The sequence below is a fragment of the Rhipicephalus microplus genome, chromosome 1 (assembly GCF_043290135.1).
Source record: "Rhipicephalus microplus isolate Deutch F79 chromosome 1, USDA_Rmic, whole genome shotgun sequence".
Classification (NCBI taxonomy): Eukaryota; Metazoa; Arthropoda; class Arachnida; order Ixodida; family Ixodidae; genus Rhipicephalus; species Rhipicephalus microplus.
Window position 1 is genome coordinate 164,376,912 of NC_134700.1, and position 14,672 is coordinate 164,391,583.

The window sequence follows — 14,672 nt, forward strand, 5'->3', positions numbered from 1 at the left end:
CTGATTGTATGTCGGTCTGCAGCAATCATTCTGAAAATACTTTCGCGATCTGAGGGTCTCGTAGAAGGCGCACGTGCGCACTGAAAAATTCATTGCAACGTGGTTGATCAGCTGTTTCACCGTCATCTCTTAGAATGCATGGTTGGAGTAGGGCTAGCTGGTTGGAGTAGGGCATAGCCTCCTCTATAACTTTGTGCCCGAGCGGTCGGTCCCTCAGCGCCGTCCCCCGAGCTATTATGGGATGCGAGCGCTCCTGGCGGAGCGCCGAGGCGCAAAACGAGAGAATGGATGGCAGCTATGGAGAAAAAACCGGCTTTGAGTAACTACCGAAAGGGCAAAAATGAAATAAGGAGGGAGGCATTTTACGATAATTCAAGGGGAAGCGCTTTACTGTTTGAAGCGAGATCGGGTTGCCTTAGAACGCGTAGTTATAAAGCAAGATTCAGTAAAGAAGAAGAACAATGCACATGCTGCGGGAAAGATAAGGAAACGGCGGAGCATGTTCTGATTGAATGTGGAGATATCCACCCAGGTGTACTCCTGTATCCGTCAACTGAGCTCGTAATGGTTCTAAATTCTCTAAAGAATTACGCGGAAGTTTTCCTCGCAAGAGCGAGAAAGATGAATCAGCCACTGAAGGCTGCCGTTGACAACGCCGCGCAAATACTACAGAAACGTGACAAACTCAAGTGCTCGACCCCGGGACATCATAAAAAACTTTTGGAGGTTGTGCTCGTGAAGTTTCTCCGCCCACTTTTTCTGAACTTCGCATAAACGCAAGCGTGCATAGGCCGCGTCGTCTGCTGTTATTATGGGATCGGTGCGGCATCTGGCGGCGAGCGCCAAAACTATAAGGGACGGATGGCGCGTATGTATTTAGCGCTAATGCGCGGGCACAAAAAAATATAGGAGGCTATGAGTAGGGTTACTTGAATATGCACTGAATGATAAAGACTACTGACACAAAAAGTTTCAGTTTCCTTTCTTGCTTCAAGTGAGAGTACAAGTTCCCAAGAGCCCAGAAAATATACGGCTAATCGTTCGTGTACCATGCAAAAAATAATTGTAGCGTGCTTTAAAAACGGGTTTGGGTTCCTACTGTATACCGTTATGTCACAACAGGCGTGGCGGTTTGGGCTAGGGAGATGAAGATTGTTACATTGCGAGCTCAGAGCGACGACAAAAGGACAAGAAGATGAGCGCTCGTCTTTTTCTTCTTTCGTCGTCGTTCTGAGTGCAAGATATTGTAAAGTTTCCACAGACACTCTGCACCGTGGCTTCATTGATGACGCACAAGCGGCCATTTCGAAACTTTCGTGCCTGACATTGTCACAACTAGCCATACTGTTGTTTGAAGGCCACGGGGGGGTGGTAGAGGAGAGGTACCTTCAGAACCTTCGCAACCATATGGGTCCGCCTGAGAACGCTTCTTCGCACAAGTAAATATGTTAGCAAAGTGTGAACTTCTCCTCTCCCCTCCTGTTTCTCAAATGTTACAATCCTATTGGTCAGGATGTGCAATGGCGATATATGAGTTTAATCTTACTGCTTTTATGTGATAGCCTCTCTCTTTTGGCTAATTCACAAAGCGGTGGCCTGCAAGCCTACTTTTATTGAACCTTCGTTAGTTATTCTACAATAACAATACCACCAACATTTATTATTATATTATTGTTATTATTATTATTATTATTATCATTAAGAATAGGAAGAAGTAAAATTGTTGAAGTGAACTTTCAAGTACTGCGATTTTCATTTTGTTACGCTGTATTGGGAGTGACTATGCATTCATTTCGACGACCTAGAGTTACGCAACGCTCAGCTAAATCTGGTAACGTATAACGTTGACTGAGCTCATCGCCCGCACTGATTAATGGCCACCGCAGGCGCCTATCTAATCCACGTCCTCGGTCTGCGTTATATTCAAGCTCTCCACTAGAAAGCTTAAGAACACACCGGTGTTTTTCTTTTTTCAGCTTTTCGGAATGCAATCAGCCTGGGTGGGTGCCCAGGTCGGAGGAAAAGGGGTAGAGGCTAAGTTCGCAAACACCAATGCTTAATCGGTCATCTCACGTTATTTTTAATGTCCATGAAGGCGATAATGATAACCTAGGAGTTCTGACGTCGTATTCCAAGCACTGTTTACTTCCGACAATTACGCCCGGAAAGCGCTGAACAAAATCCCCCTAACGCCCCGCCAACTTTTACTGCTTCCTTACACGATGTTCTTAATACCGTAGTAACTCGCCTGCCAAACGCCATGATTTTCTTATTAGGGGACTTTAATTTCCCTCAAATCATGTGGTCCTCCGAATCGTCCATGTTTAATTCAAGTTCTTCACAAGTTAGCGACTTTCTGAACCTTTGCTCAACCTTCACTCTTACCCAACAAGTTACCCAGCCGACGAGAATAACAGACAGCACAGCAACGGTACTAGACCTCGTACTCACCTCACGCCCCGACTCTGTCTCGTGCATGACATATTTACCCGGTTTATCTGATCATTTAATCCTTTCTTTCGACATCTCAGTACCAGCTCTAGAAACACGTAAGACAACTAAGCAAATTCGTGATTATAACAAAGCAAATTTCGATGCCATTAACATTGAACTGTCCACTTTTCTTGACATTTTTCTAGACAATTTCGACAACCGTACAGTTGAAGCTAACTGGAACTTATTCCTGCGAAAAGTCGACGAGCTAACCAACAAATACATCCCTCTTCGCAAAATCTCTTCGCATGCCAGAGTTCCATGGTACAATGCTTACTTAAAACGTCTATCAAACCGCAAGAAGCGCCTTTACCGTAAAGCGAAACTGCTGCCCACGAACGCTCGGTAGGTTGCATACAAAGTAGGTAACAATTCCTATGTATCCGCTGTCAAAAATGCAAAATCCAACTTTTTTCAGAGTACCTTACCTAGCCTGTTTCTAAACAATCCCCAAAGCTTTTGACGTGTAATTAATCCAAGCACGACTGATTCAATTAAACTGCTGGACCATAATGACGAATCCATTCCCGACAATGAGTGTCCGGTTGTTCTGAACAGGTTTTTTTGTAGTAATTTTGTGGTTTCTTCCAGTACATCACTTCCTTCCCCAAATCTGCACGATTATCCACTCATAAATTCAATTATTATTGACACTCGGGGAATTTATAAAATAATACAGTCACTTAAGCCCTCTTCAAGCCCTGGTGTCGATCTTATAACTTCTAAATTTCTTCAAGGTACGGCCTCGTATTCTTCAATTCTTCTTACCAAACTTTTTCAACAATACATTGACAGCGGGTCCCTACCCATCCAGTGGAAAATCGGTAAGGTGGTCACCGTTCACAAATCAGGTAGAAAAGAATCTCCTTTAAATTACCGCCCTATATCCCTTACGAGCATTCCTTGTAAAGTCTTGGAGCATGTCTTGTACACAAGCATCATAACGTTTCTCAAATCCAACTCATTTTCACGAAGGCACAACATGGTTTTGAAAGGGATTTTTGTGTGAAACCCAATTACTGTCTTTTACACACCAGCTTCACCGCATTCTTGACCGTCGCTCCAAAGCGGACTGTATTTTTTTAGATTTTGCAAAAGCCTTTGAGAAAGTGTCCCATAATCTCCTGCTCCTGAAACTTAGCAAACTTAACCTTGATCGTGATGTGTTCAAATAGCTGGAACACTTTTTGTGTGGCCGTACACAGTTTGTTGCAGCCAACTCATATAATTCCCCAGAATGTTCTGTTAATTCGGGCGTACCCCAAGGCTCGGTCCTGGGCTCCCTCTTATTTTTAATTTACATCAATGATCTCACTGATTGCGTTTCATCAAACATACACCTGTTCGCTGACGATTGTGTGATATTTCGTGAAATTAACGATTGTGTGATATTTCGTGAAATTAATGCGTCTGGTTAACGTCCCTGCCTTTCCTTGCATCTTTATCTCTCTCTCTCGTGAAATTAACGACACAAGCGATGTTAGTATTTTACAAAACGACCTTATCGCTATTTCAAACTGGTGCAGTCTTTGGCTAAATAAAAAGTGTAAAGTTTTACGCGTATGTCGAACTTCAACCACTCCCGCCTCGTACCATCTTAATAATGTTCTACTCGATTGTGTTTCATCCTACCGGTACTTAGGTGTGCATATTACTTCTTGCCTGACCTGGTCCGTTCACATAAGCAACATTATTAACAATGCAAACCGTATGTGAGGCTATCTTCGTCGCAAGTTTTATTCTTCACCTGCCTCTCTAAAACTACTGATGTATAAGAACTTGGTTAGAAGTAAATTAGAATATGCTGCTTCAGTTTGGGATCCCAGCATGGTTTATCTGTTTAAAGCCCTCGAACTGGTCCAAAATAACTCTGCCCGGTTTATCCTACACAATTACGATCGAACATCAAGCCTTACAGCTACGAAAAACTCGTTGCAGCTGACTTCCCTTTCTTCTCGTCGTAAGTTTTTTCGCCTGTGCCTTTTTCATAAAATCTTCCATAACGGCCCCCATCTTCGGGCTAATCTTTTTCTTTCACCGTCCTACGTGTCCTCTCGCATCGATCATGCGCACAAAGTTGGTATACCGATATGCCAAACAAGAACGTGTTCAGGATCTTTTGTCCCACGCACCAGCAAAGACTGGAACCAGCTTCCTGGAGCGACTACTGCGATTACTGATTATCAGCTGTTTCGCGCTGCACTAACAAACATTGTGAACTGAGGTTACTTATGACGTGTGCCTTTTTCGTTTTTTTATGTTCTTGCGTGTTCTGATGTGTTTTGTAGCTAGAATTGTATACTAAGATTATTTAAAATATGTACACTTGATCTCTTTTGTTTTGCTTTTGAGTCCTAACTTTGTTATCAGATAAAATTGATTATTCAGTAAACGTTGAATCCTGTACTCCCCTTTACTCTCCTTCTGAATCAATCTTTTGTAAACCCACTCCCCTCTTCAATGCCTCTGGCCCTGAGAATACAATAAATAAATAAATAAGACTATGTAGAAAGTACATTTTTAAAGGCTGCTGTAAGGTGAATCACTAAATTTTAAATCTTAATTAATAACGCTTGGTCTAAAATAGAAGCAAGGCCCAAATATCCAAGAGTCATTATTATGTTGCGCAACTAAGTGTACTCATGAGAATACTGCTTAAGCCCCCCCCCCCAACTGTGCCTAGTTATAGCCTATATTTGTCCTCCTCTCACAGTCTCCATTAGGAAGTCGTTAGCAGAACATTGATGGCACTTCTATGGTGCCAGCATCGATAGAAGCAGCCTCCTGAGGATGAGATGTCTTTCTCGGACGGATTTTCATGTCGCCTGTAATTGGCATTGTAGGCTGTACAAACGAGGCCATTCCTACTGGGAACCTTTATCCCACGTCGTACTCACCAATACGATCTGGTTCTTGTGTTTATTTCAGTGATGTTCCGTGCAGAGAATTTTTCTTTTGGGGAGGAAATTTCGACTTTATTTTGAGCCAAAGTGAAAAAGGGAATCTTCGTGATATTGTAGAGAATTCCAAGAATGATTACACTCTTTTATTACGACCAATAATTAGCGGTCACAGTGCGCCTTAATCTGCTGTAATTGGTTGTGGCACAGGCACCACGCAAGCATAGCCTTTTATATTTGCCTTTTTCATATTTACGAGGAGCAGTTTCTAGTTCACTATTGGTGTTAGAATTGAAGCCCACAATGTGCAGTGTACTAACAGTATATGAAATAATAAAGTCATGCTTTTGAAGGGTAGCTGTGGAGGGGTTAGTCTTGATTTCAAAAGTCGCCAGTGCGTGAGACACGTGTCATTATAGTATGTGTGTGCATGGATTAGAGTGGAAATTAGTACTGTTATGCTGTGAATTATGCTGAAAATTACTTCAACGTCTGCAGGGGAAAATCCCCGAAATAAACAAATTTTCATGTCTTTGAATGGGAATTTTTCGGCGTAGTATGGAATATTATTGTGAACGACTCAGTTCCCTACATCTAGCCGCTACGAGTGTCGTAGTTGATCACACAGGATACTTTGTGAAAGAGAGCCTTGACACAAAGAAAAATAAAGATATTTCAAGTGCACTGATGTGCGCTCCTAAATTGTTCAAATAGATATCAGGGACCCCAATAAGCGAAGGAAATATTAGCGCACGTGGACAATTCCATATGTGTAGCCTTGTTGAAGTAAGTAAGCTTGTAAGGAACGTGTTAAGCTTTGGAAAGCCACATGAGCCTTCTACGACTCTTGATGGCAACGTCACTGAGTGACCGAACCCTGCACTTTGTGGGGTATGTGCAATGTGCATCTCCGTCTCTTTCCTCTCTTTCTCTCTTACTCCATAATTCCCCTCTTCCCTCTCTCCACGTGTAGGGCAGCAAAATGTATATAGTCTTGTTAGCCTCTCTACTTTTTTTAATATCTCGGCTCTATTTCCCCAAGACAACAGAGGAAGCATGAACAATTGAACACCAGACATTGGAGTACTAGGCTTGGTACCATCGGCGATAAAAGACATGAAGTAGCAGAAACCAACATCAACGTATTTGTAATAATGAATATTCCGCAGAATGAAATAAATTTTGCACTCTCCCGCATTATGGGCTTAGCAGGTAAGGCGTTATCGTCCTAATGTCCAGGACGTGCGCTTGTTTTGAGGCCGCATTCCAGTAGGTTCACGGAATAGCAATTTCGGGGAACCACACATGATAAAAAGTAGCTGTGCTTTCGAACTTCATCGAGCGTCGTAAATTCGTAGTCACATCTTACCTAGTCTTCGCACGTAATATTTCAACAGCTTTTTACCACGACATTTGGAATGGAAGGAACGAAGAATGACGAAACGCCAAGTTTCAGAAAATCTTCAGCGTTTGGTGGCTTGATACTGATGTCACGCAAAAATTGTGCAAACCTCAATTGAACTTTCTGATGCAGATGAATATCTCCTATCCTAGGCAGTAGGCTTATATTGTTCAGTTTCTCAAAGCAGAGGTATACTTCCCGTTATGACCGAATGCTCGTATGCCCGTGTAAATATTCACGGTTAGGAAAATAACATGTTGCATTGTATGCCAAAGTAAACGTTCGATGCAGAAATTTTAAAGCAGTCAAATAAGTTTGCACTACTTAACGCAGCAGTGTTATATGCGAAGCTGGCGAACGTACTCTTTCGGATACAGTGAATTCGGAGATGCTAACAAGTAGGGCATGGAAGTAAATACAGCAACACCAGTTCGTGCACAATTTCTTTGCAAGCAAATAAAAAAATATCATTTTGATACGCATTTATTCTGCCCCAATATTTGCAGAAAAGACCTGTTCTATGCATGCTAACAGCTTTTCGGGGAAACATATCACCAAATGAGTGCACCTATTCAATTATTCATAACGTCGAATGAAGTTATTAGGAGCGAAGCTCCTGTTTAGAAAAAGTTTATTCTTTCATGGGACGCAACAAACCTAAGAGACAAGCGTCTGTATAACAGGCACAATAACAAACAAAAGACAAAGAACAACATACACAACACATTTAAACTAAAGTGTCCAAGTCCGTAGGATGTCCGTAGTCCGTTGTACTAATAACTGTACATATACTACGTAAATGCACTAATCACAATATGGACAATGTACATGATGATATATGTACAGAATTTACAAGACTTGGTGAAGATGTTAGAAAATATGTACAACAGGTATCAATATTCATAAAGGTTACATAACTTACAGCGTTAGAATGAATTGCATATATATATAGGAGAGCTCACACCCATATTGAACACACACAAACACATAAAAATAGTAAGCAAATAGTGATTACAAGCACCAATCAGACTTTGACAGGTGACCTGGCTATAGGAACCAGGCCAGGTGGAAAACTAATTGAACGCGTCTGTCAACTACGGACAAAAAGCGGCACGACCATTGTCGCAGAAATTCTTCCTCCCCAAGGAAGAACAATTCCTCCGACAGAAACGATATGAATTCAGAGTAGAGGCGTTCCAGTATTGGAAAAAGAGCACGACGACGATGATCTGCCGCAACAGCTTCGCACCTATTACGCCATAAACAAAAAGCTCCCGCAGCTATTAGAAGGCGTGCAAAGCGACTACGCGGGCAGCGACCAGATGTTACAAAGCGATTAACACCTAGACCACGAAAACTAGTGTTAACTGACCTCCAAAACACATTTGCAATGACACATTGCTGCAGCATATGCTGGTTAGACTCCTGTAACGGGCAGTTAGGACAAGTGGAAGATGGGACCATGCCCCACCTCTCCAGTCTGTCCCGTGTTGGGAGTACTCTCCATCCAAGACGCCACATAAAGTCATGGAGGTGACCAGGCAAAAACAATGCCGTTATCGCGCTCCACGAGACATGTCTCGATCGTGCTAGACGGGCTGGAGGAACCAGAGGAAGCAGAAGAGCCGCCGTTGTATCTACAATGCGGCTTTCAAGAATGTCCACATCGGGGCAAACCTGCTGCGCGTGTCGATAAAATGCTACTGCCGTTGAGTAAAATGCAGGTACGTGAAGTGTTTGCGGTGCAGAATTAAGCCGTGCATCTGGTAGTAAATAGCGTAACTTGGTGCCTAAGAAATAGCAGGCGAGATCACGCGCGGGGCACTGATCACCATGCAACAACCGAAGTAAGAATCGTAGGGCAAGTAGCCGGCATCGAACAGAGACGGATGGGAATGCGAATCCACCGCAGTTTCTCGGTTGCCCAAGAGCTGCTCGGCAAACCAGCTCTGTTCCACCCGACCAGAAAAAGGAGCCAATGAGGGATTGCAACGACCTGGTGATTTGTAATGGGGGCTGTAAGACATGAGATATATACCATGCACGGCCGCAAAACACCGTCTGTGCTAAATACCTTCTTTCGAGCATCGGTAAATCATACTCTTGTGCTTCCCGGACGTGTCGTTTTACATCTTCGACTACTGAATTCCACAAGGATGCTGATATGCCGTAGCAAGTATAATCAAGCCCCAAAATCACTTTTCAAGCCCCAGAGTCACTTTTTTGAAGACTGAAAAAGGAACTTAGACTTGCGTCTGGTGAACCAATGAATAAATATCGACATTTGGAAATATATAACGCAGCACCTGAAATCGTGCCATACGTAGTAAAAAGTCGTAGGCTACGGGATAAACTGTCCTCATTCTTCAAATACAACGTGATGTCATCAGCAAATGCTGTCACTGTCACGGTACCACTACCTGGAAGAGGAAGGCCTCTAACGTAAGGATCAGCGATTAGCGATTAAAGGAATGGTTCGAGGCTGAATACAAATAGCGCAGGGGATAGAGGACACCCCTGGCGAACACCACGGGTAACCGGAAATGGCGCACTCTCTAAACCATCAAGAAATAACGTGCTGCGTATATTTCGGTATGCGTTTCTGAGAAGCTCGACGAAGTTTTGTGAGAAGCCAAATGCTGCCATTACGGTAAATATAAAGCTATGTTCGAGGCGATCGAATGCCTTTTCCTGGTCAAGTGAAACCAAGAGTCCCCGAGCTGATCTTGCTAACGTGTACGCAACTATATCGCGCGTAACAAAGGAGAGACTGTGAATTTCTCTTCCAGGAATGGAGCACGCCTGATGATGACCTATTAAGGAGAGCATCAGGCTTCTCAAACGCCGAGTGATAACTGCCGCGAAAGTTTTATAATCAACGTTGAGGAGCGTTATTGGTCGCCACTCCTCTGGGCGAACTGACGATGGGTCATGTTTAGGTATTAAAACAATTCGACCATCGCGAAAGCTATCAGGAAATTCAAAATTCTCGAAGCAGCGGCAAATAACAGAGGTGAAAAGGGCACCAATGTCGTCCCAAAACGTTAAATAAAACTCAACAGGCAACCCATCCGGCCCGGGGGCCGAGCCACGCTTCATGGAAGACAGTGCCTCTTTCACTTCGTCAGCTGACGGACTTGTGCACAGTTGTTCAGCTACTTCAGATGAAATTTGAGGGAGCCTACTTAACATTGTGGCTGTCTCGGTGGTACCGCGATGTGATGACATTGTCGTACGAGCCATGTTGGCAAAGTGAGCTAGGAAAACTGATTGATCACGTGTCGGCGGTAAGGCGGTGTGTAAGAATCTGGCCGCCGGAGTTCCTAGTCGACTCAACGGGTTGAGAAGCGAGCTTTTCGCAAATCGTAGAACCTCAGGATGAGCACAAGGATTACGTCTGCAACGCCAAGCAGCCGCCGTCAATGACGAAGCTGCATTGAGGCGTTGAAAACGATCCCATAACTCTCGCTGCCATGCGCGCATCAAGGGAGTTAGTCGATCAACCCGAAGAGCAATACGCAGCTTTGTGGCAGTGTCCGCTAGCTCTTCGGACGTACGGCGTCTAAGGGCCCACCCTGCTACTGAGCAGTGTAAACGCCACTGCGCCTTGAGCGTGTCCCACACCTCCGAACCGCATCCCAAAAGAGAGGCGCGCAAGATTCTAGATAAATTGGAGCGTGTACGCGCATCGTGCAGAATGCGGATGTCAAGACGCCAAGGTTTCACTGATGATGAAAAGGGAAAGTGAGCCTCGAGCGTCACTGGTCGGTGGTCTGATATATAAACCGGCGATGATGGTAATGTTACTACATCAGAGTGCGACACGTAAGAAGCTAGCGCGCTCGGCACATAGAAACGATCCAAACGACTAGACGACGTGCTACGCCGCCAAGTGCAGGCATATTGTGGTCCATGCACTAGTCTGTACGTATCTGTCAAAGAGAAATGGTGCACTAGGCGACGCAGCTCTCGCGCGTTCCAATCAGAGCGACCCCATCCTGGACCTTGCACGTCAGCTCGCGTGTCTAATACACAATTAAAGTCTCCAGTGAGTATGACATGACGACCGTCTAGAAAATACACGTCCAGGTCACGGAAAAAAACGTTAGACATCGCTGCTTGAGCTGGCCCATAAATACACAAAACACGCAGCTTGAAGGATGATAGGACGCAGTCAAAAGCCAATACCCGCCCATTCCCGTCATAGAAAACATGAAAATTGCGCAGAAGAGCGCGGTTAAAAATAATAATTCCAACTCCAGAGGAGCGAGATGTCGCGAAGGAAAAATAACAGTCTAAATTAAAAGCACGTTTGAATGCACGAACGTGGCCAATGGTGAAAAAATTTGTTTCTTGTAAACACAGAATATCACAATGTTCTGGGCGGGCTATGCTGATAACCTCGGCTTGCTTTACTGGGTTACGGAACCCTTGAACATTTAAAGAAAGAATTTTCAGGCTTTCAGCCATATTGAAAAAATGTGGGTGACTGACCTGGTCGTGTTTTTCGATTCGGTATACCCCAGGGATCTGTCCGGGGGAACTGGAGTACGTACACTACACAGCACAATTCGACCCTCTAGAAGAGGGTCGAGGTTTCTTTGGTTGCTGGAACTCGGAGCGGCTATCTTGGGTGCCGTCCAAGCTGGTGCCAGACTTGTGAGCACGCTTGACCTCTCGCGGGGCTTGCATTTCCACGTAACATCCGTCTGGGCTAGAAGGGAGTCCGATGCTTGTGTCGACTTCGAGGCTGAAGCTGCTGTCGGACGAATCAGATGGTGGTAGGGCTGCAGCGTTAACGTTGTCGCCGCCTCCAACGAACTTGATCACGGATTGCTTGTCGAGACGCGTCAGTAAAGAACTCCCATGGCGTCTTGCTACTTGTTCAAGAGAGTCACGAGCCTGGCTTTCGGAATGATCCAATGGGCTTTGCTCATTCGGTTTCAATTCTGCTCCTGGCGAGACACCAGCGTCCGTAGATCTCACAACGTCGGCGTCTTCTGGGCAATCAACTGCTAGGTTTAACGATGAGTCTGGTGCCTCAGTGCCTACCGGCGTTTCTTTCTCGGCTTGCGCCGGCGTCGAACAAGGCATGAAATGTTTGCCTGGGACAGACGCGAGGTCAATCGCGGTGGCTGTTTCTGTCGCTGAGATTGGCAGACGTGGCACGCTCGAGTTGGCCAAGCTGCACACTTCTTCATTGTTTAATGGAGCTCTCAGAATCGGATTCTGGCGTTCTTCTAGTACAGCTCCTTGTTCTCGTTCTTCTGTTGCCGTTGGTGACACGGACGGTAGGGCAGGAAAGGTCCCCGCAGCAGCATCTAAATATGAACGACGCACAGGGCAGACGGTGGTAGGGTGGCCATCTCCACAACGTCGGCAGGGGCGGTCGCAACTTTCGCTTTCGTTTCCGTGCACACCACAGCGACCACAAAATGGTGCTGTGCACTGTGCTCGATAATGACCACTAGAGCCACACCGACGACAAACACGTTGCAGATCGCGGTAGTCGAAGGTGACTCGATGACCAGAAACGCGAAGATAGTTGGGGACGCGATTTGTGGGACTCATTTCCATCCGGATATAGCGTGTGCCTGGGAGAACTCCGCGTCTTGCGCTCATGACGCCAGCGGTCACAGTCAATACCTTGCCGTATGGGGACAAAGCCTGGACGAGTACCTCGTTGGAGACGAAGGCTGGTAAAAACAGGCAGGCGACGTTAGTTACCTGCGGGCCGACGGTAACGACAGGGATACGCTCGCCACCGATGGTCAGGTAGCCAGCGTCGACGATGAGAGTCATGGAAGCCATGCTCTTGACAGTTACTTGGAAGTTCATGCCTCCCATGTGCTGAACGCAGTGTACCTCTGAGAGGCCAACTATTGAGGCCGTCGCGTCGACGACGGTCTCCGGACTAGTCCCCGCAGGGAGGACAACGTCGAAGGCTTGCACCTTCGAAGGCGTCCACGACGTCGATGGCGCCATGGCTAGATGAGGAGGACGTCCCTGACGTGAAACACGCAGGGACGTCAACACGGAACCCTTGGTAACACGAAGCTCCTTATGGCGTGGCTTGGGCGTCCCTCGTATGTAACCCAAGGTGGTGCCAAGGTGGTGCCAGTGAGAGATTTCTTCTGTGCGTTGTTTAACAATAAAAATAGTGCTCAATGTACATGCCAATGGCTGCTAATGGGGAATGAGAGACATGAGCGTTCGGCTTTTAGTCAACGCGCACGCTGCGATCCCCATTAGCAGCCAATGGCATGTACATTGAGCACTATCGGACAAGAAAGGGATGCTACATTATATCCGCTGGGTGTAACCTCCTTAGCTTTAGAATGGTTTAGCGAGCGTTGAGCCGCAGTGCCATGAATACAATGAACTTGTATATACCATGAATGAACTCAAGGTGGTTAAAAATGAGAAGTAGATATGAAGCGCAAGCCGTAAGAAAGTAAAAGCCGAATTCTCCTGTCTCTCATTTCTCATTAGCAGCCATTGGCATGTAAATTGAGCCCTATCTGACAGGGAAAAGTTGCTACGTTATACTCGCTGGGCGTAACCGCCTTGGTTTTCGAAAGGTTTAGCGAGCGTTTGGTCGCAGTGCCATGAATACGGTGAACTAGAATATACCATGAACTCGAGGTGGTTAAAGGTGGGAAGTGGACCCAAAGCGCAGGCCGTAAGAAAGTGTGCGTGTGCCACCTCTCGTTTAGTCCTTGGAATGTCCGCTGGATGGCGGTGCTTCTATATGGGGAATATATGATAAAAAGATGCGAGATGGTGGGACTTGGAGTGTTGAATAGATGAACGAACGGACACACAAACAGATGCATGGATGGACGCATGAACGGACGCAGGGGCGGATGCATGAAAGAACGCAGGGACGGGCGCACAAACAGACGCATGGACGGTCACACAGACGGACGCATGGACGGACGAAAGCTTCGCCCCACTCTCCATCATTCACTCCGTGGATATGCTGCCAATTTCTCCTTTGCCTTCCGTCCTATATTCCTTCGTTTTTTCCTACTCCCATTTCTTGTGCAGCGCTGTGATGGTGAGGTCCACTGAAAGACAGCGCTGCACTTTTTTGTTCATTTTTCTATCTTTGAAAGTCACTCTGGTGTGTGTGCACTCGGCGACATGGCTGCAAAGGGGGAAAAGACGTCGCTGACGCCATTCCCAATGGCACGAGCGCCCAGGGGCAGAGAAAATAACGTAACTGACGGAGCAGCCATTGAAGACGTTTGGCGTTTCTCGGGGTGAACGGTTTGCTAATCTCCCACATAAAAGTCTCCTCGTTGCGGGATAGCCCTATATGTTTACCTGCGAAGCATTTCTTAGCGAACTTCGGCGACATTGTGCGTATCTATCTATCTATCTATCTATCTATCTATCTATCTATCTATCTATCTATCTATCTATCTATCTATCTATCTATCTATCTATCTATCTATCTATCTATCTATCCATCTATCTATCTATCTATCTATCTATATATCTATCTATCTATCTATCTATCTATCTATCTATCTATCTATCTATCTATCTATATCTATCTAACTATCTATCTAGCCGCCTACGACATTTAGCTCTGCTGGCCGTTTTTACAAGGGTACCGATACCAAACTTGCTATGGCATAACATGGCTGTATAAAGAACATGTTTGGCTAGTCATAACATGAAAATCATGACATGTAAGCCATAAGTCAAGATTTACGTATTCCATGGTCCCGCAGCTCTTGCAGTGATTTCGTTCACATGGCATGTTACAAAACTGGTAAGGTATGACATGAGTGCATGGCGAAACAAGCGACAAACTCTAACATGAAAATCATGAAATGCATGTCATGCAACATGACTACAAGCCACGC